The following is a 25040-nucleotide window of genomic DNA, read 5'->3' on the forward strand; positions in this document are numbered from 1 at the left end:
GGGCACGGCTGCAAAGGTGCAAGGGTTGAAATCTTCCGCATGAGTAGAAGAATTCACTTTGCTCTCCATCCCGTCTCCAACACGCGAACGTGAGGGGGGAGCCCATTTTCTCTTGCTATTTCTTCCCCGGGGTGTTTGACACTGACCCACTTTCCTCTACTCAGCCCGCCCAAAAATACCCCAAAAAGGCTGATGTCTGCTTTCTAGTCTAGAAGCTGATGTAGAAGGCCACTTACAGTAAAACTGTTTATCTTGCAAAAGTAGTGACCCTCCCCAAGAACTTTTTGTCCTATTGCCCTATTTCAGGCTTAAAACCTTAAACTCTAAAATAGTCAACAACAAATGAGACACAATTTTAAGAAAAAACCAAATGGATTCAACATTTTGTATTGTAGTAACAACAACAAAATGGAAGTGTTGCAAAAATATTGGCCCCCTTTGAATTACTTTTGAACGCAGTCTCTGTAGCTGGTTCTATTTCTGTATTAAACACTTTAAAGGAAGGGTAATGTTTCTCTCTCATTAGCTGCACTGCTTATCCTCAGTAGGGTCGCGGGGGTGCTGGAGCCCATCCCAGCCATCATCGGGCAGTGGGTGCAAATGCTCTAATTTTCTCAAAAGTTAGGTACAGACGCTCCCCTACTTCCGACCATTCGACTGACGAAAAAAAGTAGATATGAACATTTTTCTCGGGATGTGGAAAAATATCCGGACATTGCTGTAAGTTATATTTTGGATTGTGTGCACCTTTTTCCGAGTACAGGACATTGCTCTAGTGCTTCTTTCTGCCACGTGGCACTGTGAAAGGTCACTCACTTCGAAGAACTTTGACGTTTTTATTGTTTAATATCTTGTGCATCCATTCCATATGGTTGGTGTAAAGTGTAAAGAAGAGGCGAGCCATTTCTTTTGAAATGAAAGTGAAATAAGAAAGCTTGATGCGGTTGAGAAAATGGTGGGATCGCTTTTTTTCGGCCAATTTTTACCACGCATGAGGAAGTTGCCCAACTCTTGAAGCTCATCTTCCAAAAGTAAGTTAAACTTGACTTTATGTATCTTTAAAGAGCATATTATTTCATGAAATGTTTATTTTTAGTACAAAAAAAATTCAGGTTACATATATGTTCTTTTGCGTAGCGTAGAAATCGACACTGAGAGCATTCAATGAGGGGAAGTGGGGTTTTGGATTTACTTGATATTTTGGGGCAAAATTCTGTTCTACCTCAGGTAGTACAATAACTTTCAAATTGCTAGATACGCTAATGCATTAGCATCCATGAGTACTTCAGCTAACAATGCATTGCGTGTGACGATATGGTGGTGTTGGATATGGAGACGCATAGAAGTCGCATTTAGTTAGAAATGTGAACGTTCTCACAAAAACATCAGATTTATCCCCAAAAATCGGGATTGAGCATTGATCTCTGCAGCCTCATCGTGACGATTTGCATTCATCCCCAAAAGTTCAATTTTGGTCTCATCGGACCAGAGCATCTTGTTCCACGTGTTATTTGTGTCTCCCATGGGGCTAATTACAAACACCAAATGAATCTTTTTTATGGTATTCTTTCAGAAAGGGCTTTCTTCTTCCCACTCTTCCATAAAGGGCAGCTTTATTAATCATTATGCGCAGATTTTCTTGGAAAATATGTTTTGTTCTTTAGCTTTTAGTTTAAAGCTTGAAAAAAATGTGACAAAAATTCTTAGGGGGCAATAGTTTTTGTAGGCACTGTACTACGGATGCATTATGACTGTTTTTTACCTATTGATTCCATTTACTGATATGTTCCTGCCTCTGGGGATTATGAGTGTGCTCATGTTGTGAAAAAATGTCATTATACAAATGAAATGAAAATGAAATGATCTGCATTTATATAGCGCTTTTCAAGTCAATGACTTCCCAAAGCGCTTTACAATGTGCTCCATATTCCCAATAGTGGCCTTGCAGCCATGTAAGGCGCTAACCTGCTTATTGAGGGTATTAGGGGTTCAGTGTCTTACCCAAGGACACTGCGACATGTAACACGGACGAGCCGGGATTCGAACTGGGATCCCTTGATCCCAAGACGAGCGCTCTACCTCCTTGTATACTTAAAGTCACACAGGCCGTGGGTACGAAAAATGTATCACTCATACATAGGTCTATTAAATGAAATAAATACACAAACAAACTAATGCCAGCTGAAGTTAATCTCGGAGAAGAAATGCAATGGCAGTGCCGGCGTCATTGTCAAGCATACTTATCGATTTCAAGCATGTACACGCGCTTCACCCAAAATTCAATGATTTCAAGCACCCTACCAACCCTGAAACGCTGATGCATACAGTGGAAACCACATCAGGCAAATGTAACGACAAAAGTGACTGTGTAACCTTAACTTGACCTTCAGCTGTGAAAAAAATTGTGTAGGACTGTCATTGCTCCAATACCACATGTCAAACATGTCTCAGCTAAGAGAAATATATCACTCATTTTATCGAGTAGGATTATCATAGCTGTAAACGTAAATTGATGCATAAAATAAGTATGCAAATTCTTACACACCAAGGGAAAGGTTCATTGGACAAATGTGTATACCGTAAATTCCGGACTATAGAGCGCACCTGATTATAAGCCGCACCCACCACATTTTAGGAGGATAACAGCTTTTGTACTTACACAAGCCCTCACCTGTATATAAGCCGCATGCGCCCACATTAAAATAAATTAACCCAAACCTTACTTTGAGTCCCGCGATTTTAACTGATCTTAAAGTACACAGTTTAAAAACCACAGCTGACAAAATGAATGGAAAATGACCTGCAGAGTCCAGGTCCCGTTGAAAGTAATCCAAGGAAAAAAAGTGTATATTTCCAAAGGTAAGGGTGGGAAAAATATATATCCACTATGGTCTGCCGTGTCCACAAACACTCACCTTTACCGGTCCCCACTTCCCGTCATCCCCCGCGCCTTTTACGCCCCTTCTTTTTAATTGGTCAGTGCAAGAGTTATCAGAATAAGTGTCCAAAATAAATACATTACAAAAATATATAGTTGCAAATACATATTATACATGGTTACACATATTTACAAAGAAAGACGGTACACCGAGTTTTCAAAGCTTTAATAATAATATTATAACTTTCTTCCCAAACTGTGCCTGTGAAGGGTAGCAAAACGCTACTAACAACACACTCGCAAAACAGTAAACGGATCTGTTAAAATAACTTACCGTACATGTAGAATTCACGTTAAACCGATCTCGTCTCCTTCCCTATAATCGACGTCATCAAAGTCGTCTTCCCCAGTATGGGAAAGAAACTTCGTCATATAGACGTCGTCATATAGACGTCGTCCCACGCTCCCCCATTCAAAAGCACGTAAGCAACACGCTCGCAAGGTAAAGTTTGCGTGCAGTTGCTCTGTTTCCATCTTTATCGGACTGCTCGATTACGTTTAGCTTGTAAGCTGCGTCATGTGCCTTGAACTCGAGCGCCATAGGCAGCCGTTAGAAAAATGACAAAAATTGGCCGCATCACTGAATAAGCCGCAGGGTTGAACGTTTGGGGAAAAAAGTAGCGGCTTATAGTCCGGAATTTACGGTAACCTCAACTTGACCCTGAGCAGGGGCTTCTTAAAAAAGGTGTTGAAACAGGGGCTGACAAAATTATGTAGGACTGAAAAAGTAATGAGAGAAGATGGGCCAATGAGCATCTTCTCGCCCCCCCCCCATAGCTGTCATCATGCCCCCCCCTCCGCCTCGTTTCGTCTCGTCTCTCTTGCCGCCAGAAGGGGTGAGAGACGCCGAAGTGAGAGCGAAGGAACACTCTCGTCTGCTCGCTCGTATCAAGCACTTTCCTTCGCCCGTCTGTCCTTAACTTGGCATTTTTTCCTGACTACAAAAATGTGCGGAATGACTGGGAATTTGCAAAAAGACACAAAACTTGTAAAAAGACGTTAAGAATTTCCAGAAGGATGATGAGAATTTGCGATAGAGTACGATATTCACAGACACACTCGAGAAATCTGCAGAACCGAACTTCAACATTTGCAGAAGGACATCGAGAGTTGTCCGAAAGACTGGGAAATTTGCGGAAAGATTCAGAGAATTTGAAGAAAGGCTGAGAATGACTCTGAGAAATTGCAGAAAATTGTAAAGTTTTTGCAGAAGAACTTCGAGAATTTGCAGAAAGACTTCGAGATTCCCCGTAAAGACTTAAGAGTTTGCTGAAAGACAAAAAGAAAATTTGCAGAAAGACTGGAAATATTGGTAGAGACTACAAAAATTGGCAAAAAAATCTTCAAAAATTTGCAGAAAGACTTCGACAATTCACGGAAAGATTTAGAGAATTTGACTGAGGAATTTACTGAAAGAGTTTAAGAATGCGCAATAAGACTGAGTGTTCGCAGAAATATTTCAAGAATTTGCAAAACATAATAAAGAAATGGCAGAAAGACAAAAATTTGGAGGAGGACTTGTAGAATTTGCAGAAAAACTCAAGAGACGACCTCCAAGAATTAGCAGATTTCAAAAATGTGCAGAAAGAACCAGAAAATTTACAGAAAGAGTCAAAAAAATTTAAAGACCCCTAAGAATTTGCAGAAATAACGCGAAATGTTGCCGAAATACTTCTAAAATTTGAAGAAAGACTCAGAAAATTCACAGAAATAGTCAAAATGTTTTGCAAAAACTTCAAGAATCTGCACTAATATTCAGAGAATTTGCAGAAATACTTCAAGAATTTGGACCAAAAAAAAAAAAGAATAGGCAGAAAGACTGAAAATTCAGGAGGACTTGTAGAATTTGCAGAAAAACTCAAGAAACAACCTCAAATAATTTGCAGATTCCAAGAATTTGCAGAAAGAACCAGAAATGTGCAGAAATTCTACAAAAATTTGCAGAAAGATTCACAGAATTATCAGAAAGTTTGTGAATTCACAAAAACAGAAAGACACTGATTATTTGCAGAAATATTTCTAAATTTTGAAGAAAGACTCAGAAAACTCACAGAAATATTCAAATAATTTGCAAAAGAATATGCACTAATATTCAGAGAATTTGCAGAAATTTTTCAAGAATTTGCACACACAAAAAAAAAGAATCGAATTCAGAGGACTCGTAGAATTTGCAGAAAAACTCAAGAAACGACCTCAAAGAATTTGCAGATTTCAAAAATTTGAAGGAATTCTACAAAAATTTGCAGAAAGATTCACATAATTATCAGAAAGACTGAGAATTGACAAAAACAAACAGACACTGATTATTTGCAGAAATACTCGCAAAATTTGAAGAAAATCTCATAGAAATATTCAGAGAATTTGTAGGAAGATTGATTATTAGCAGAACGACTGAGAATTTGCAAAAAAAATACTCAGAGAATCTGCAGAAAGACTGTGGGAATTTGCTAAATACACATAAAATATTTACAGAAAGACAAAGATTTTATAAAGACACAGAAAGAAATACTGCGAGAATTTGAAGAAAGACTTTCAAAATTTGAAAAAAATGTCATAGGTTTTGCAGAGAGACCCCAAAAATCCGCAAAAAGACTTTGAGACTTTGCCAGGAAGAAAATGTGCCAAAAGACTTAAACATTTAGCTAAAAGACTCAAAGATTTTGCAAAGACTCCGAAATGTCAGAGACAGACTGCGAGAATTTGAAGAAAGCATCGAGAATACGCAAAAAAACGTCATAGAATTTGCAGAGACACCGCAAAAATCTGCAGAAATTTGAAGAAAGACTCAGAAAACTCTTAAAAAAATTTAGAGACTTTGTAGACCACAAGTGTCAAACAGGCAGCCCGCGGGCCAAATCAGGCCCGTTAAGGGATTGAATCCGGCCCGCGAGACAACACTCAGAGAAGTGCAAGAGAAAAATGAGCTGCAGGTTGAAATATGTCAACTTGATGCCAAAGCCAGGTGCCTCAAACAAAGACACTGTACTTGTATCTCTCTCTCTCTCTCTCTCTCTCTCTCTTCCAGCCGTTTTCTCCCACTATCTCTTTCACTCTCTGTGTCTCTCTTTTTCTCTTCCTTTGTTGCACTTTGTCTCTTTCTCTCTCTGTGTCTTTTTAACTTCTTTTGCTCTAACTTCTTTTTTTCCTTTTCTCTCTTTTCTCTTTCTCTCTTCCTACCCTTCCACTTTCTTTTCTCTCTTTTCTCTCCTGTCTTTCTACTTCTCTATGGATTTCTTTACTCATCTCCCTTTCTTTTCCCCCTCTATCACGACTTTTTATCTCTTTTGTTTCTCACGCTCTCTCCCTCTCTCTCTTGTTCCTTCTTTGTCCCGCCCTTTCTCCTTTTCACTCCCTCTTTCTCTTATTTCTTTATCTCTCTTTTTCTTTCTCTTTAATCTACTAGTCCGGCCCCCGATAGAATGTTTGTTCTATTGTGTGGCTCCCGAGTTAAAATGAGTTTGACACCTCTGTTGTAGACTGTCTTCGAGAATCTGCACAATTATTCAGAGAATTCGCAAAAAAGATTGAGAATTTGCAAAAAATACTCGGAGAATCTGCAGAAAGACGATGGGAATTTGCTAAATAAACGTCTGCAGGAAGACTTAAAGATTTCATAAAGACACAAAAAGTTCAAAAAAATACTGCGAGAATTTGAAGAAAGACTTCCAAAATGTGTCATAGGTTTTACAGAGAGACCCCAAAAACTTTGAGACTTCGCAGGAAGAAAATGTCCAGAAAGACTTAAATAATTCGCAAAGACTCCGAAAATTCAGAGACAGACTGCGAGAATTTGAAGAAAGACTTTGAGAACTAGCAAAAAACGTCATAGAATCTGCTAAAAGACCTCAAAAATCTGCAGAAAGACTTTGAGAATACACAAAAATGTCAGGACCAGAACGGAAACAGGACCCGATTGCGTTACGTTTCTCACAAGTTTTATTAAAGGAAAGAGAATAGAATAGAATATACCTTTATTGTCATTGTTATAAAATGGGTTAACATATTGTGACAACGAAATTGGGCATGACACTCAAGTTTCACACATTCACGGTGAGGTAAAAAAGGTAAAAAAGAAGATAAAGAACAGAGAAGATAAGGTTATAAAACGATCCGGCGTTCGCTCGGCGCGGGAAGCAAGTCGCTCTCGTACTCGGTTTGTGACCCAAAAACGGAAGTGAATCTTCCGTGGCGAGCGATGGCGGTGTCAAGGACGGAAAAATGGGTCGATAACCGGGACAGGAGAGCAAAAACGTGGTGGGGGTCAGAAACGGGTCGTAAGCCGGGATGGGAGAGCAGGTGTGTTTGGGATCAAAAATGGGTCGTAAGTGGCCACAGGAGAGCAGACGTGGTCAGAATCAAAACGGGTCGTAGCCGGAGACAGACGGGAGCAAAAACGGGACAGGTGGGAGTCAGGGTCGAAAAAGCTTGCCTAGTGTTAACTAAGGTTCGCAGACGGACTGACAACAGGGGACAGATATGAGTGTGTTTAAATAGGGACAGGGAGCCAATCAGGTGGGTGGCTCAAAATGAGGGGGCACACCTGAGACACATCAGTAATCATGACAAGAAAGGCCTTTAGTCTTTATAAGAAAATGTTACAAAGAAAATTTGCAAAAAGACCGAGAAGATTCGTAGAGACTTCAAGAATTCTCAGTATTTGTTCAATTCACTGACAGTATACGGAAATGAATTGAAATTTAAGGGGATAGCAGACGCATGGGTGCTAATGAAAGATAAAGCGGGGCCTCTTTGGGTGCGTGCCCCCGCTGATTGAGACGTACCCCACGCCAGCTAAGCCCGCTTTGAGGTGGTACCGCCGCCCCCTTTTAGCCTGGGGGGCGCGCCAACTCCAGTCAAGAGCAGCCTGTCCAAGTGGGGGGGGAGTGCGAGATGGGGAGGTCTGACATGCTGGAGCCGGGCAGAGACGGGGTACCGCTCCGTGCCAGGGTTGCCCGGGTTACGAGCGCGAGCCGGAGGCACCGTTCTCTTGACTTTTCATGTATTATTTTGGGAGCGGGTGTTGTTTTTGTGCGCCTGTCGCCCGCCCGCCCCCTCCCCGCTGCGAGGATGCGCCGATCCCTGCCGCTCGAGTGTCTCGGACGCTGCCCTTTGATGACAACCGCGCAGACAGAAATGAAAAAAAAATTGTCCACAGCGCCGCTTTTGGTATGCTAATGAGCACGCAAAACCTTTGAACATTTTTCAGCTTATGTACGGATTTGTAAACTACATTCCGGAGTAATATGACATTTCGAGGTATTTTTCTGGACTGGGAATTAACATATTTATTTGTGTATAACACCCATGTTTGGGTGAGTAGTGTACATGAGGTTTTAGGGTAGCATCTTAGTAGATTTGTACACTAAAATATGGCTGACCACCCTCAAACCTGGGTCAGAGTGAAGGAATCCTAACCACCATCAGTGATAAAGATGACATACAAAAATACATTACCGTATTTTCCGCACTATAGGACGCACCGGGTTATAGGGCGCACCCCCAAAAAATAGTTTTTGGTCCTATATCTTCCATAGATAAGGCGCACCGGATTATAAGGCGCTACAATGGGAACGTCGACAAAACAGTCAGATAGTTCAGTCCAACTTATTACCCCCTTAACATTCCCAAAGCTTGCAAAGAAGCAAATACGTGTCGTAGACACGTGCGGATGCGGTGTCCGTACGATGTCACTCAAATGCATCGTTTCAAATATCATTCGGGAGGTTAAAGTCTTGGGATTCAAGAAATGCCAAACATTTCTATGTTTCTATTTTCTTTTTCACTCGCAACTTTACTGTGCATATGACAATAAACACTTGGAATTGAGTTGAATTCACTCAACTCATCACAGCAACATCAAGATAGTTCTAAAACAAGATACCGGGAAAACATAAAGCCGCATAACTCACCTAAGTTCTCACGTTCAATAATGATACGCAATCATGGTCTTCTTACAACCGTTAGTGAAGTAAATCCAGGAGAGTAAATTATTTGCAAATACAGACTGATAAAACATGTTTCTCTATGGTGTACTTTAGCAAGCTTGCTAAGCTTGCTACGCCATTGCTAAACTCGGCCAATTGCAAGATTTGTTTTGGTCATCTAGCCTATTGGAGGCTCTGAATAATTTCAGCCAATAGCGATCGATTTAACTGATGATTGACACATCTTTTTCGGCCAATTGCAGGGTTTGGTTTGGCCATCTATCCAATCCGAGGCTCCGAATAACTTCAGCCAATAGTGATCGATTCAAATGATGATTGACACATTGGTTAGCCAATGAAACGCCGGTATATAAATCCCAGCATACACCGCGGACTTGCTAGGCCATTGTTAAACTCGGCCGATTGGAGGGTTTGTTTTGGCTCCGAATAACTTCAGCCAATAGTGATCGATTCAAATGATGATTGACACATTGGTTAGCCAATTAAACGCCGGTATATAAATCCCAGCATACACCACGGACTTGCTACGCCATTGTTAAACTCGGCCGATTGGAGGGTTTGTTTTGGGCATCTAGCCAATCCGAGGCTCCGAATAACTTCAGCCAATAGTGATCGATTCAAATGATAATTGACACATTGGTTAGCCAATGAAACGCCGGTATATAAATCCCAGCATACACCGCGGACGACTTCGCGCTCGGGGGAGAATCTAGTCGGCGGCTGTTGAGTAAGTTGCGAGACCTTGCAAATTTAATATTGAGCCATATATAAGGCGCACTGTGTTATAAGGCGCATGGTCAGCTTTTGAAAAAAATTAAGACTTTTAGGTGCGCCTTATAGTGCGGAAAATACGGTACATTTTAGGTAATTATTCAATTTTATATATAGAGAAAGAGAGAGAGAAAGAGAGAGAGAGAGAAGGTAAGTACACAAAAAAGGGAGTAAGAGTGAGAGGAATAGAGAGAACACAATAGATCGAGGAAGGGAGAGAAGAGGAAATAGAAAAAAAGAGATGAAAAAAGAGAGAAAGAAAGAAAAATAAATTGAGAACGAGAGAAAAATAGAAAGAAAGAGAGAGAGAGAGAAGGTAAGTACACAGAAAAAGGGAGTAAGAGTGAGAGGAATAGAGAGAACACAATAGATCAAGGAAGGGAGAGAAGAGGAAATAGAAAGAAATAGATGAAAAAAGATAGAGAAAGAAAGAAAAATGCAGTGAGAAAGAGAGGAAAAATAGAGAGAAAGAGAGACAGAGAGAGAGGAATAGAGAGAACATAATAGATCAAGGAAGGAAGAGAAGAGGAAATAGAAAAAAAGACAAAAATGAAAGAAAGAAATTGAGGGAGAGAAAAATAGAGAGAAAAAGAGAGAGATAAAGGGAGAGGGAGAGAGAAAGAAGGTAAAGGAGACAGAGAGAGAGAGAAAGAAGGTAAAGGAGACAGACAGAGAGAGAGAGAGAGAGAGAGAGAGAGAGAGAGAGAGAGAGAGAGAGAGAGAGAGAGAGAGAGAGAGAGAGAGAGAGAGAGAGAAGGTAAGCGGGGGAAAGAACTGACATGACGCAAATTTGCTCTCATGGCCCCAACTCATAGCAACGGATGACTGGGAATAATGGATCACAGTCAAAACAGTGCAGTTCATTTTAGCAGAGCCACACACAAGTGCTCCAGCAGCATGAACCGGGGAAAAAAACTGCAATGCCAGCCTCTGCTGGCATAAATAGTTGGCCGGGGATAATGGATCACGCACACAACCGTGTGTTTTATTCCTAGACATCACGCTTCCTGACAAAAGAGCCTTCGGCCGATCCCCGTTTGCGGCAACATGCGTTCTGGGATACTGGATTGCAGCCACACGAGCGCAGTCTACATTAACATTCATTTTCTCAGGTGTTCAACTACCGGAAATTCCGGACTATTAGCCGCTACTTTTTTCCCAAACGTTCAACCCTGCGGCTTATTCAGTGATGCGGCCAATTCATGTAATTTTTCCAACAGCCGCCAGCGGCGCTCGAGTACAAGAGGTAAGATTTAGACCACTGGAATATATGCGCCGAGGAAGACTGCAACAACATAGCCTCATCAAGCAAATTGCAAAAAGAAAGGCACATGACGCAGCTTTCAAGCTAAATGCAATCGAGCAGTGCGATAAAGAAGGAAGCAGAGCTACTGCAAGTAAATTTTACTTTGCGAGCGTGTTTATGAATAAGTGAGCGTGGGACGACGTCTATATGACAAAGTCTCTTTCCCCTACTGGGGAAGACAACTTTGAAGATGTGATCATAAAGAGGAAGATGAGGAATGTGTACCGTGATTTCTACAAGTACGTTATGTTTTCTTAACAGACCCGTTTACTGTATTGCGAGCGTGTTGCTAATAGCGTTTTGCTACCCTTCACAGGCACGGTTTGGGATGAAAGTTATAATATTATTATTAAAGCTTTGAAAACTCTCTCGGTGTACCGTCTTTCTTTGTAAATATGTGTAACCATGTATAATATGTATTTGCAACTGTATATTTTTGTAATGTATTTATTTTAGAAACTTTTTCTGATATATTTTTCACGAGCAAATGAGAAAGAAGGGGCGGGGCAAATGCGGGCTGACGGGAAGTGGAGTAAAGGTGAGACGTGTTTGTGGACCGGCCGACAATAGTGGATATATATTTTTCCCACCCTTACCTTTGGAAATATGCACTTTTTTCCTTGGATTACTTTCAACGGGCACCCGGACTCTGCAGGTCTGCATCAAACCTTAAGTACCGGTATCATTTTCCGTTCATTTTGCCGGCTTTGTTTTTGGACTGTGTCAGTTATGGGTCAAATATCATAGCCCATGAGGTTTTGATGCTAGGTCCTTAGCTTGGCCTCTTTGATTTTTGCATTTGGAGATGGAATATGAGCTTGCTCTGTCCACTCCACGCATCGGCCCGGTATTGCAGTACCTCCGGGAACGGTGCATTCGCAATGATCGCAGCAAGGCTTTAGGGTTAGGACCTTAGCTTGGCCTTTTGGCTGAGAGTAAGTGTCCCGGCTCCTAGGCTTTGTAGAGTATTATGAACTGACCGATAACGGATAATGGATAATGAATAACGAAGATAGATCAATAACCCTTAAAAACCCCAAAACCCCCAAACTTGTGTTTGTGTTGCATTTTTTTCAATGTGGGCGCATGCGGCTAATATACAGGTGCGGCTTGTGTATGTACAAAATCGGTTTTCCTCCCGAAATGTGGTGGGTGCGGCTTATAATCAGGTGCGCTCTATAGTCCGGAATTGACGGTAGTTATTTGCAGCTATATCACACCAATAAATTGTTAAAAAATCATGCATTGTGATTCATGGATTTTTCTTTTTAGTTTATCTCTCTTACAGTGGACATGCACCGACGATAAAAATAGCAGACCCCTCCATGATTTCTAAGTGGGAGAAATAGCAAAATAGCAGGGTGTTCATATACTTATTTTCTTCACTGTATGTATATAAATGTATATATATATATATATATATATATATATATATATATATATATACATACATACAATGATATGTAGCTCGAATTGGGTATATATATATATATATATATATATATATATATATATATATATATATATATATATATATATACTGGACTGTCTCAGAAAATTAGAATATTGTGATAAAGTTCTTTATTTTCTGTAATGCAATTAAAAAAACAAAAATGTCATACATTCTGGATTCATTACACATCAACTGAACTATTTCAAGCCTTTTATTATTTTAATATTGCTGAATTTGGCTTACAGCTTAAGAAAACTCAAAAATCCTATCTCAAAATATTAGAATATCATGAAAAAGTATACAAGTAGGCTATTCAACTAATCACCTGAATCATCTAATTAACTCGAAACACCTTGCGAGGATTTCCTGAGCCTTAAAAACACTCAGCTTGGTTCAGTAAACTAAATCACTGCTGATCTGACTGCTGTCCAGAGGACCATCATTGATACCCTCCATCAGGAGGGTAAGACACAAAAAGAAATTTCTCAAAGAGCAGGCTGTTCACAGAGTGCAGTTTCAAAGCATATCCACAAAAAGTCTGTTAGAAGGGAAAAATGTGGCCGGAAACGCTGCACAACCAAGAGAGATGACCGCAGCCTTAACAAAATTGTGAAGAAGAGCCGCTTCCAGAATTTGAGGGAGCTTCAAAGACAGTGGGCTAAAGCTGGAGTCCAGGTATCAAAAGCCACAGTTCACAGACGTGTCCGGGAAATGGGCTACAATAGCCGTATTCCCATGGTCAAGCCACTTCTGAACTCAAGACAACGGAAGAAGCGTCTGACTTGGGCTATGGAGAAGAAGCACTGGACAGATGCAGAGTGGTCCAAAGTCCTCTTTTCAGACGAAAGCAAGTTTTGCATTTCATTTGGAAGTCAAGGCGCCAGAGTCTGGAGAAAGGCTGGAGAGGAGCAAAATCCAAGTTGCTTGAAATCCAGTGTGAAGTTCCCACAGTCAGCAATGGTTTGGGGAGCCATGTCAGCTGCTGGTGTTGGTCCACTGTGTTTCATCAAGTCCAGAGTAAATGCAACTGTGTACCAAGAGATTTTAGAGCACTACATGCTTCCATCGGCTGAAAAGCTCTATGGAGATGAGTATTTCATTTTCCAGCATGATCTAGCACCTGCCCACAGTGCCAAAACCACCAGTAACTGGTGCACTGACCATGGCATCACTGTCCTTGATTGGCCTGCTAATTCCCCTGACCTGAACCCCATCGAGAATTTGTGGGGTATAGTTAAGAAGAAGATGAAAGACACATGCAAATGAGCTGAAGGCCGCTATCGAAGCATCCTGGGCATCAATAACACCTCAGCAATGCCACAGGCTGATTGCCTCCATGCCACGCCGGATTGATGCAGTAATCCGTGCAAAAGGATTCCCAACCAAGTACTGAGTGCATCAATGGACATTTTCAAATGTTTGATTTAGTTTTGCTGTTATAAAATTATTTTTTTTACTTGGTCTGAGGAAGTATTCTAATATTTTGAGATAGGATTTTTGAGTTTTTTTCAGCTGTAAGCCAAAATCAGCAATATTCAAATAATAAAAGGCTTGAAATAGTTCAGTTGATGTGTAATGAATCCAGAATGTATGACATTTTTGTTTTTTTTAATTGCATTACAGAAAATAAAGAACTTTATCACAATATTCTAATTTTCTGAGACAGTCCAGTATATATATATACATATATGACTACCGGGGAGTCAACACATTGATCATACGTGTGGCATGTATGTGATTAGAGGAGTCTGCTTCGCGTTATGGATCCGAGCGTGGAAATAAAGCCCCCACTGTATTGGAGAGCCACTACGAGGTGTTCTGGTATCCATTTGGACCAATTGGCACTGATGACTGGGAGTAGCGAGAAGGGCTCTGGGGGGACGCTGCCCCCAGATAACTACTGCTCTTCCCTGATCAAACAAACCGCCAAACCAGACCTCTGCTATCCATATTTTTTTCTGTCTCTTACTTCCTTCCCCCGACACTCTCCAATTCCTGCAACCTGGAGCGATAGAGGATACCCAAATATGCCAAAGAATGCGGTAGAGGTGCAGTAATAACGAGACTAAATGATTAAAAAAAACAACGCTAACTTTATAACTATGCCAAGTAGCTCCCGAATTTTAAAATACCCTCTGAACGCCCATCCTCTCGCATTAATAATTGACCAGGGATAATGGATCATGACCGCACAGGCACGATCTATCATAGGAAATAATAAAAGAGCTGCCAGACTCGACAAAAATTTGCTCTCACAGCTCCCTTTCTTAGCAATAGACCATCTGGGGATAATGGAACCAAAAAAGTGCAGTTCATTTTAGAAGAGCCAACAATAGCACGCTACAGCAGCCCGGACTGGAAAAAAATGCTTTGTCGACCCTTGCTTTCAGCTATAGACAACTGGAGATAATGGATTACAGCCAAAACAGCGCATTCATTTTAAGAGAGCCACAATGATGTGTAGCTCGAATTGGGTAAAAAAAAAATTGCTCACTCAGCCCCCTGTTCTCAGCAATAGGGGATAATGGATCACAGCCACAAATAAGCCTGAACATTATGGCACTTAAGAAAGGTTTCTTCTGCTTTCCATTCACGGCAATATGGGATTGGGGATTATGGATCGTAGCCGCATGACTGCAGTTCTTTTTAAGCGGAATAACGGACTAAAAAAAGCCACCAAGCCTGACTAAAAAGTGCTCTGACGGACAGCACGAAAAAGAAGGAACTGACAGGCCCAACAAAAATCGCGGCAATTGGGGATAATGGATCGTGGCTGCATGAGTGCAATTCACTTTTTTAATGGACAGAATGGCAAAAAAGAGCTTGCAGCCCCCCCAAAAATGTGCTCTGCTGAGTGCTTCTTGCAGAAATATGTGATTGGGAATAATGGATCACGACTGAACAAGTGCAATTTATATTAGGCAGGAATAGAGAGAAAAAAGAGAGCTGCCAGGCCTGACAAGATGTGCTCCGCCGCCCCCCACTTGCAGCAATATGCGATTGGGGATAATGGATCGCGGAATATTGTTCAACCTGAGATGAGGTAAAAAAGGGAAAAATAAAGAATAGGTAGAATAGGATAGAATTTATTGTCACCAGTAACTCAAATAAATCAAGGCGCATATTGCAAAAGCTTTAACTCTTGGAATTCAAGTTACGATGACCATTTCAAAATGTACTCATCACAAAAAATATCCTGATCCGTCTGACACAAGATACCAGAAAACTATCAAGCCGGTATAACTCACCGAAAAGTGCTGTAGTATTCCACTCATGAAACGATTCTTCGAAAACATTGCCCGGTTACATTCGCGAGAGTCCAGTGAATCCAACAGATAAAAAAATTTGCCTAAAAGCATTCCTGCACCGTTTGATGATCCTTGATGTAAACAGTTTGTTTGACTAAATAATTCCTCTTTAAATATAAACAGACTCGTTAGTTGAAGGTTTCTCTTTTCTCCTCACACTGAGGTTTTTGAGTTGTTCCTTGCCAGCATGCTGGTTTAAGATCAGGTAATTGTGTAATTTTGTAATTGTAATCCTGTGCAGTCCTTTGAGACATTTTTGTGATTAAGGGCGTCATAAATAAATGTGACTTGACTTGACTTGACTTGATTTCCATTATAGCCATTAGCCTCTGACCTTTTATTTGCCCACCCTCTACCAATTGCAAGTACAACCTACTTTGGGTTTAAAAATCTTTAGCCAATAGCGACTGATTCAAATGTTGATTCACACATTGGTTAGCCAGTTGAATTTCCAACGTAATGTTATTCAACTTTAAGGGATGTATTCAAATCAGAGCTGTAAATAAATGTGTGTAAATGCAACCTGGGTTCCATTTTTACGCGCGTATATCGGTGAGAGAATACTGGGAAGAGAAGTCAAACATTTACAACTCTTTCACAATGTCTAAAACTTGGACAAAGTAAAATACACGATAGCAAAGGTTTTAGGGCTGTAAACTGGCCGTCTCCAAATAGTACTTTTTGGAAACGCTTTGACATACCTTTAGAAAAATAAGAAAAAACAAGGTTTAGTTTTTCAGATTGTGATCAAATTTGACCTGGGACCGGGTAAGACTTTATGCTATTGTCCTAGCTGGTTTCCAACTAAGATGCCAATGCTTGAGAAAAACTTAGACTACGCAATGTTAGTAGCACTTGCATTGACTATTTCAAATCTGGACTAAACTTTAGAGTGCTACCTAAAGACCAAAAATAAAAATTAAATCATCCCAATTCATTGTTGCACAATCCCGGTCTAAAGCGTGGTTTACTAGTGTTTTATGACTCTGTCCTTTTTGACCCTGGTCTTTACTCGAGTATCTGTACTTTCTCTCAGGCAGGAGAATGCAAAACCGCCAGGTCAAAGACACAACTGGCTTTTTGAGGGCCGTGAGAACGCCAGAGGTCTTCTCTGCAAGATGACATCAGGTATGCAAAGCGGCATAGCAACAATCAAGGGAGTCCAGAGAGCCACGCCCCTTGGCCGTGCCCCGCCCCTCGGCCCCATTGTGCCGACGGGGAATCTATCATTTGCTAGGATTTAAAAAGGTGTTGAGAAATAGCTGTATGCTCGGACGCCTTCAAGAACAAAAAATTCATTGCTTTATCAAAAGTGCTGTAGAGAATTCGGAACTTTGTAACTCGCTGATGACACCTCCTGGCCTCTGTCATCATTGCACCCTCTGTCCATTTCCTCATGTTGCGCATGCAAGTACGGGCATTTCTTAGACGCACTCGAGTCAACTCTTCTTTTCTCATCTTTTTGGGGTTTAGGGTTGGCGTTTGGATTGTACTTGAAGCAGGCCTTTTCTTACTCTCTCCATTTTCATGCTGCACTAAAAACTGCGGTGACGAGCATACAATCACTCTCAAAACTCACCCCCTCTACTTCGAGCTGATTTGTTGCGTCTCTCGCAGCAGCGTTGCTAAAAGCAAGATAAAAGCGCACATCCACACTCTGGAAAAATATTCCAATTTCAACCTTTTGACATTCCAAATAAACACTCCACCTTTAAAAATTCTCATTTTCAATTTACTGATTTTTCATTTAATGATTTTTTTTAACAACTATTTACACTAGAAAAAACATTAAAAAGGCATCCCCCAATAATTCATTAAAGATAATGATTTTTAATACAATTGATTTCATTAATAATGTGTCCCAGAAAGACATTCTACTCTCCTAGGCCAGAACAAGTTTGGCCAGGATCACAAGTGATTCAACAAGCAGTCAGGTAGGTCACTCTGGAGGTAAAAGGCCCCCAAAAACCTGACTTGGCACTTTTAGTTTTGCTGACTCAGCCGTTTTCCCAGGTAGACATTCCTCTCTTCCAGCCTAGAACAACATTCAATTTCAAAACGATTTTTTCTCAAGTCAGAACCCAAATTAATTATCAACACATTTGAAAGGCAGTCAGGTAGATTACCGCCAATGTGAAAACTGCCAAAAGAGTTGACTCTGCATTTCTTGTTTTGCAGAAGACATTCTACTTTCTCAGGACAGAACAAGTTTGGCCAGGATCACAATTGGTTCTACAAGCAATCAGGTAGGGCACTCTAGAGGTAAAAAATCCCCCCCAAAACTGACTCAATACTTTTGGTTTTGCTGACGAAGCAGTTTTTCCAGATAGACATTCCAATCTTCCAGGCCATAACCACATTTGCTTCTATCACGGTATATTGCAGACAGTTAGAAGTTTTGATATTTATGTGGAAAAATGTCCAAATAAGTTAACCCAACCCAGCACTTTTGGTTTTGTTCACTCTACATTTTTCTCAGGCCAGAACCATATTAATGATCTTCACATTTTGAAGGCAGTCAGGTAGATGTCAAAAGTGCCAAAAAAGCTGACTCCTCATTTTTTGTTTTTCAGAAAGACATTCTGCTCTCTCAGACCAAAAAAGGGTTGGCCAGGGTCACGATTGTTTTTATAAGCAATCAAGTAGGTCACTCTGGAGGTATAAGGCCCCCCAAAAAACGGACTCAACACTTTTGGTTTTGCTGATGAAGCAGTTTTTCCAGATAGACATTCCAATCTTCCAGGCCATGACCACATTTAATTCCATCAAAGTATATTGCAGACAGTTGGAAGTATTGACATTTACGTGGAAAATTTTTTTCAAAAATAGTTAACCCAACCCAGCACTTTTGGTTTTGTTCACTCCACATTTTTCCGAGAAAGACATTCCACTCTGCCTGGCCCCAAAATGATTTAATCCTCGACACCTTATTTTAAACGCAGTTAGGTTCGCTACTCCCAATATAAAAACTGCCCAAAAAATGTGAGTCGAAATTTCATGTTTTGCAGGAAGACATTCTACTCTCTTAGGACAGAAGACAAGCACTCAGGTATGTCACTCCCCCGCCTAAATGGGAAATCCCACTTAAAGACGGTTTCACGTCTCAATGCGGATGCTCTTATGCTGCACGGCCATTCAAGTTCCTCCATAAAGTAAACCGGCGAAACCCTCAAGCATGCATAATTACCATTTTTGTCACGACAATAAATAAAGCGAATAGATGAAGTTCCCACCCGAGGGTCGCATACCGCACATTTCGCACTCGATGACTTCCTAGGGGTCCGGTTTTAAACATTTTACCGCCACACAGCAGCACGACATACCATCGTCATCGGCGGCAAGTATCGGCGCATCCGTCTCAGCTGCGCGATCAATCACGCCATTCCGAGGCTTCTTATTACAGGCTGCCCCTCTTCTCCCTCCTCCTCCGGGTCAGGAGGTGGAGATCTTTACAGTCTCGGAAACTTCACGTCCTCGATTCGAGGAGGACGCCGTGCCACAGGTGGGGTTTATTTTCATTTCCTGTAAAAATAATACAAATAAATCAAGGCAAAGTCAAACGATGAAAGCCGATTCTTTCCCGCACTGTAATTCATCCGGCGTAATTTGAGAGTAGACGGTGAAAGGTTTTAGAAATATTTCGTACGAAAATTAGAGGGCCGGGATTAATCGGACCGATAACAGACAAATATGAAATCACACATATCGGCCTGATAATCAGTAGACACTTATCTATGATATTCAATCAATCGATATTAGTAGTTAGTAGTTATTCTAAGCATTTATGTTCCTCACTAAACTATATCTTGATTTTCCATAGAAGTAGTAGGACAACTTGGTTGTTTCTCCTCTCTACCTCTTTGTAAAGTGAGTGAGACACTGGAGAGTTTAGCTAAGATAAGTTGAATGGATGTTTCTAGTTAGAATTTATTGTCATTTTGTATAGAAATCGAGGCGCAACTTAGTCGTGGCTCCTCTCTACCTCTCCGTAAAGTGCATGAGGCACCGTAGAGTTCAACTAAGATTAATTAAATGGAATGACCTCCTTATAATTTATTTTGATTTTCAGTCGAAATAATAGCATTACTTGGTTTTGTCTCCTCTCTACCTCTCCGTAAAATGCATGAGGCACCATAGAGTTCGTCCAAAATTAGTTAAATGGATTTACCTCCTTATAATCTATTTCGATTATCTGGAAAAGTAGTAGCATTACTTGGTCGTGTCTCCTCTCTACCTCTCCGTAAAGTGCATGAGGCACCGTAGAGTTCAACTAAGATTAATTTAATGGAATGACCTCCTTATAATTTATTTTAATTTTCTGTAGAAGTAGTAGCATTACTTGGTTGTGTCTCCTCTCTACCACTCCGTAAAGTGCACAAGGCACCGTAGAGTCCGTCCAAGATTAGTTAAATGGAATGACCTTCTTATAATCTATTTTGATTTTCTCTACAAGTAGTAGTATTACTTGGCCGTGTCTCCTCTCTATTATAACGATCTCGATTATAACGAGGAACATCCATTTATTAATCTTTGCCAACCTCCTTGTGCACTTTACAGAGAGGTAGAGAGGAGACACGAGCAAGTAATGCTACTACTTCTACATAAAATCATCATAGTTTATAAGGAGGTATATCCATTTAACTTCATTTAAATTCAGGAGGTAGAGCGCTCGTCTTGGGATTAAGAGATCGCAGTTCGAATCCCTGCTCCTCTGTATTACATATCGAAGTGTCCTTGGGTAAGACACTGAACCCCTAATACCCCCAATAAGCAGGTTAGCGCCTTACATGGCTGCACGGCCGCTATTGGGAAATGTGAAGCACAATGTAAAGCGCTTTGGGAAGTCTTGACTTGAAAAGCGCCATATAAATGCAGATCATTTCATTTCATTTCAACTAATCTTGGACGAACTCTACTGTGCCTCGTGCACTTTACGGAGAGGTAGAGAGGAGACACGACCAAGTAATGCTACTACTTCTACAGAAAATCAAAATAGTTTATAAGGAGGTCATTCCACTTCACTCATCTTGGCCGAACTCTATGGTGCCTCGTGCACTTTACGTAGGGGTAGAGAGGAGACATGGCCAAGTAATGCCACTATTTCTACAGAAAATCAAAATGGATTTTAAGGTCATTTTAATTAACTAATCTTGGTCGAATTCTATGGTGCCTCATGCAGTTTATGTAGAGGTAGAGAGGAGACACGACCAAGTAATTCTACTACTTCTACGGAAAATCAAAATTGATTATAAGGAGGTAAATCCATTTAACTAATCTCGGCCAAACTCTACGGTGCCTCGTGCACTTTACGGAGTGGTAGAGAGGAGACACAACCAAGTAATGCTACTACTTCTACAGAAAATCAAAATGGATTTTAAGAAGGTCATTCCATTTAACTAATCTTGGCCGAACTCTACGGTGCCTCGTGCACTTTTCGGAGAAGTAAAGAGGAGACACGACCAAGTAATGCTACTACTTCTACAGAAAATCAAAATAGATTATATAAAGGTCATTCCATTTAACTAATCTCGGCCGAACTCTACGGTGCCTCATGCACTTTACGGAGAGGTAGAGAGGAGACACGACCAAGTAATGCCACTACTTCTACAGAAAATCAAAATAGTTTATAAGGAGGTCAAACCATTTAACTAATCTCGGCCGAACTCTACGGTGCCTCGTGCACTTTACGGAGAGGTAGAGAGGAGACACGACCAAGTAATGCCACTACTTCTACATAGTTATCAATAAATTCTAACGAGGAACATCCATTCAACTTATCTTTGCTTAACTCTCCAGTGCCTCACTCACATTACAAGGAGGTCGAGAGGAGAAACAACCAAGTTGTCCTACTACTTCTATGGAAAATCAAGATATAGTTTAGTGAGGAACATAAATGCTTGGAATTTTCCTAATATCGACTGATTGTCAACATGAAACACAAATCCTTCGTAAGCTATAGAACACAGGTGTCAAACAGGCCAGATCAGGCCCGCTAAGGGATTGAATCCGGCCCGTGACACAACACTCGGAGAAGCGCAAGAGAAAAACAAGCTGCAGGTTGAAATATGTCAACTTGATGTTGCCAAAGCCAGGAGCCTCTCACAAAGACACTCTACTTGTATTTATTTCTCTCTCTCTCTCTTTCTCTCTCTCTCTTTCTTTTCCACCCCTTTTCTCCCACTCTGTCTCTGTCTCTTTCACTCTCCGTGTCTCTCTTTTTCTCTTCCTTTGTTGCTCTTTGTCTCTTTCTCTCTCTGTCTTTTAACCTATTTTGCTCCAACTTCCTTTTTTCTTTTTCTCTCTTTTCTCTTCTCTCTCCTTCTGTCTTTCTATTTCTCTTTGGATTTCTTTCTTCCTCTCCCTTTCTTTTCCCCCCTCTCTCACGACTTTTTATCTTTTGTTTCTCACGCCCTCTCCCTCTCTCTCTTTTTCTTTATTTGTCCCGCCCTCTCTCCTTTTCCCTTATTTCTTGATCTCTCTTTTTCTTTCTCTTTAATCTACTAGTCCAGAATGTTTGTTCTATCGTGTTGCCTTCGAGTTCAAATGAGGTTGACACCTCTGCTATAGAATATAAGGTTGTTTTAAGCCTAGATTTAAAGAGTTCCACCGCGGTTGCAGATGAAATCTCAGAGGACAGAGCATTCCGCAACAACATTCCTAAAAACTTCCTTGGTGGAGGTCATCGCCACAGCAGCTCTTGCGTTTCCTCAGCGCGGCCTTTGCTCTCAGGTGCGCCGCACCCCCATGCAGATAAGAACTCCTCAACACACAGGCACTCGCTCGGCAGTTAATCTTCAGCACGTAAAACTTTGAAGGTAAACTATTTCCTCTCAGGTAATTGTAGCTACCCGCACACTCTCTTCTCGTGTTGCAGCTGCTCCGAAAGAGTGCTAAAGGTGAAAAGGAAGAGCGCCCGTGCGTCCTCTTAAGTCACTCCGTGCGGGCGCATTCAGCCAGTGATTTATGCTAGCGCCCGGCATCGTCTGGAATTTACATTTGAATTTACAAGCTCAGGACGCTTGGAACGGCAGGCCTCACGTATTCCCTCCTTTTATACTATATATTTAGTGTACAGTGGGACCTCGCTACTTCGCAGTTCGACGGGTCTAAAAAAATAATAATAATAACATGAAATAATAAAAAAAATAAAAATTGTTGTTTTCTTTTTTTTTTACCATTTTTGAAGGGGCGTCGCTACTTCATGCTTCCACGTTCGCGGGTTCCGAGCATTGCAGGTCTAAAAAAATAATAATTATAGAATAAAATAATTAAAATAAAATAAAAAAAAATATATATATATATATATTTTTTTTTTTTTAAGCATTTTTGAAGGGGCGTTGCTACTTCGTGGTTCCACGTTCGCGGGTTCAGAGCTTCGCAGGTCTAAAAAATAATAATAATAGAATAAAATAATTAAAATCAAAAAAATATATATATTTTTTTATTTTATTTATTTTTTTTAAGCATTTTTGAAGAGGCGTTGCTACTTCGTGGTTCCACGTTCGTGGCTTCAGAGCTTCACAGGTCTAAAAAAAAATAATAATAATAGAATAAAATAATTAAAATAAAAAATATGTATATATATATATTTTTTTTTATTTATTTTTTTTTTTTAAGCATTTTTGAAGAGGCGTTGCTACTTCGCGGTTCCACGTTCGTGGGTTCAGAGCTTTCACTATAGCTTTCAATATACATAAAATTCTTCTTTATTTATTGTGAAAAGTTGAATGCAGAAATAACATCTATTTGTGTTAATGGGGTGGGGGTCTGTGAGGAATCAAGTCCAGGTAAAATAACCACTTATCATTTTATTACTATTTTATTACCGGGTTAATAATTGGAATTAGAGTCAATAGACTCGTCCCATCTCATCTCATTAGCTGCACCGCTTATCCTCAGTAGGGTCGCGGGGGTGCTGGAGCCCATCCCAGCAATCATCGGGCAGTGGGCAGAGGGGACACCCTGAACTGGTTGCCAGCCAATCGCAGGGCACACAGGGACAAACAACTCGCTCGCTCATTCACACCTAGGGACAATTTGGACCAGCCAATCCACCTGAAATGCATGTCTTTGGAATGTGGGAGGAAACCGGAGTGCCTGGAGGAAACCCACGCAAGCACGGGGAGAACATACAAACTCCGCACAGGAAGTCCGGTAACTGGATTTGAACCCACACAGGAGGTGCCCAAGACCTTAGAACTGTGCCGCACACGAGCTAACCACTGCGCCGCCGTACTGCCCCTCAATAGACTCGTGTTAAGTGAAAATCAGAATAACCCAGAGCTGATGAGCTATTTTCAGAACACACTCGCAGCCAATTTAGCTGTCTTTAAAGGGTACCCGGATGCCCGTGGGCACCACGTAGGCGACCCGTCTCCTAGACTCTGTCATAAACGTCCAACATAAGTCACTAATGCTAACTAATGGCAAAAAAAATGGCCGAGAGAGAAATTAGTACCTGTCTGACCACCAAGTCTGACAGCATTCCAGCCTTTAAGACCGACTTGCCTTTTGTTACCAACAACCTCAGTATGTGAGTCAATAGACCAGTATTCACTTGTTTGTTTAAATACAGCAAACCTTTGTCAAAACTATGCAGGCTAATCTTTATGGCAAGGAACCTTACGTAAAAAAACAAAAAAATAAAATCACACGGCATCTATTTTTGGGTGATGCCACGACCCCTAAACCCTGACCTTTACACAGCGTGACCCCTGCGTCCAAATAATGGAGACAGGAAGGTATTAGGAACGAGGAAGGGGCCGAGGAGCCTGAGGGGTCAAGCCTGAAATGATTGGTCGCACAATAAGGCCTCAGTGACTCGGCCGGGATTTCCAACGATTGATTCCCGAGTAATTGTTACCGTAACGAGTTGGTGTGGAGAGCTGTCAGTCAATTTCCAAATTTATTTTGGGGTACTTGAATGAGGACCACTTGTGAGAAGGGCTAGCAACTTTAATTAAACTGATTCAAAAACATGGCCCTAAATCTGTAGAACCACGTTACTTTTTGAGCACCAGTGAAAAATATTAATAACTCTAAAACTTAATTGCCAGTTCTATAACTGTTACATTTAAACTTTAGTGGACAATCAGTGGATTTTCAACAAGGAGGGCCGAGAGAAGAGCTCTCAGATAAGAAAATTCCATTCCTTCCTAAAGCTCTCCACCAAGTCCCCTCTTTATATTAAATCTTCAACAGATCAGCCCTGAAGGGCACGGGAATCAAAGAATAGTAACATGATTGGCTAAAAAGACAATGATGCAATAGTCAAAACAACTAACAAAAGAGGGTTAAAATAAAGAACAGCCATCCCATG

At 40.9% G+C, this 25040-nt stretch overlaps 1 long non-coding RNA gene and 1 pseudogene across 1 annotated transcript in view; one reads left to right on the forward strand and one right to left on the reverse strand.

The window, feature by feature from the left end:
* Nucleotides 1-25040, reverse strand: part of LOC148345987 (uncharacterized) — a 209653-nt gene that overhangs the window by 77495 nt on the left and 107118 nt on the right. The window contains exon 2 of the long non-coding RNA XR_015848287.1: nucleotides 19045-19243. This is a non-coding gene — a long non-coding RNA (uncharacterized LOC148345987). The remainder of the gene's footprint in view (nucleotides 1-19044; nucleotides 19244-25040) is intronic.
* LOC148345988 (U2 spliceosomal RNA) lies at nucleotides 11699-11841 on the forward strand (annotated as a pseudogene).

This window comes from Urocampus carinirostris, chromosome 20 (assembly GCF_059441175.1).
Source record: "Urocampus carinirostris isolate Australia breed hairy pipefish chromosome 20, RoL_Ucar_1.0, whole genome shotgun sequence".
Classification (NCBI taxonomy): Eukaryota; Metazoa; Chordata; class Actinopteri; order Syngnathiformes; family Syngnathidae; genus Urocampus; species Urocampus carinirostris.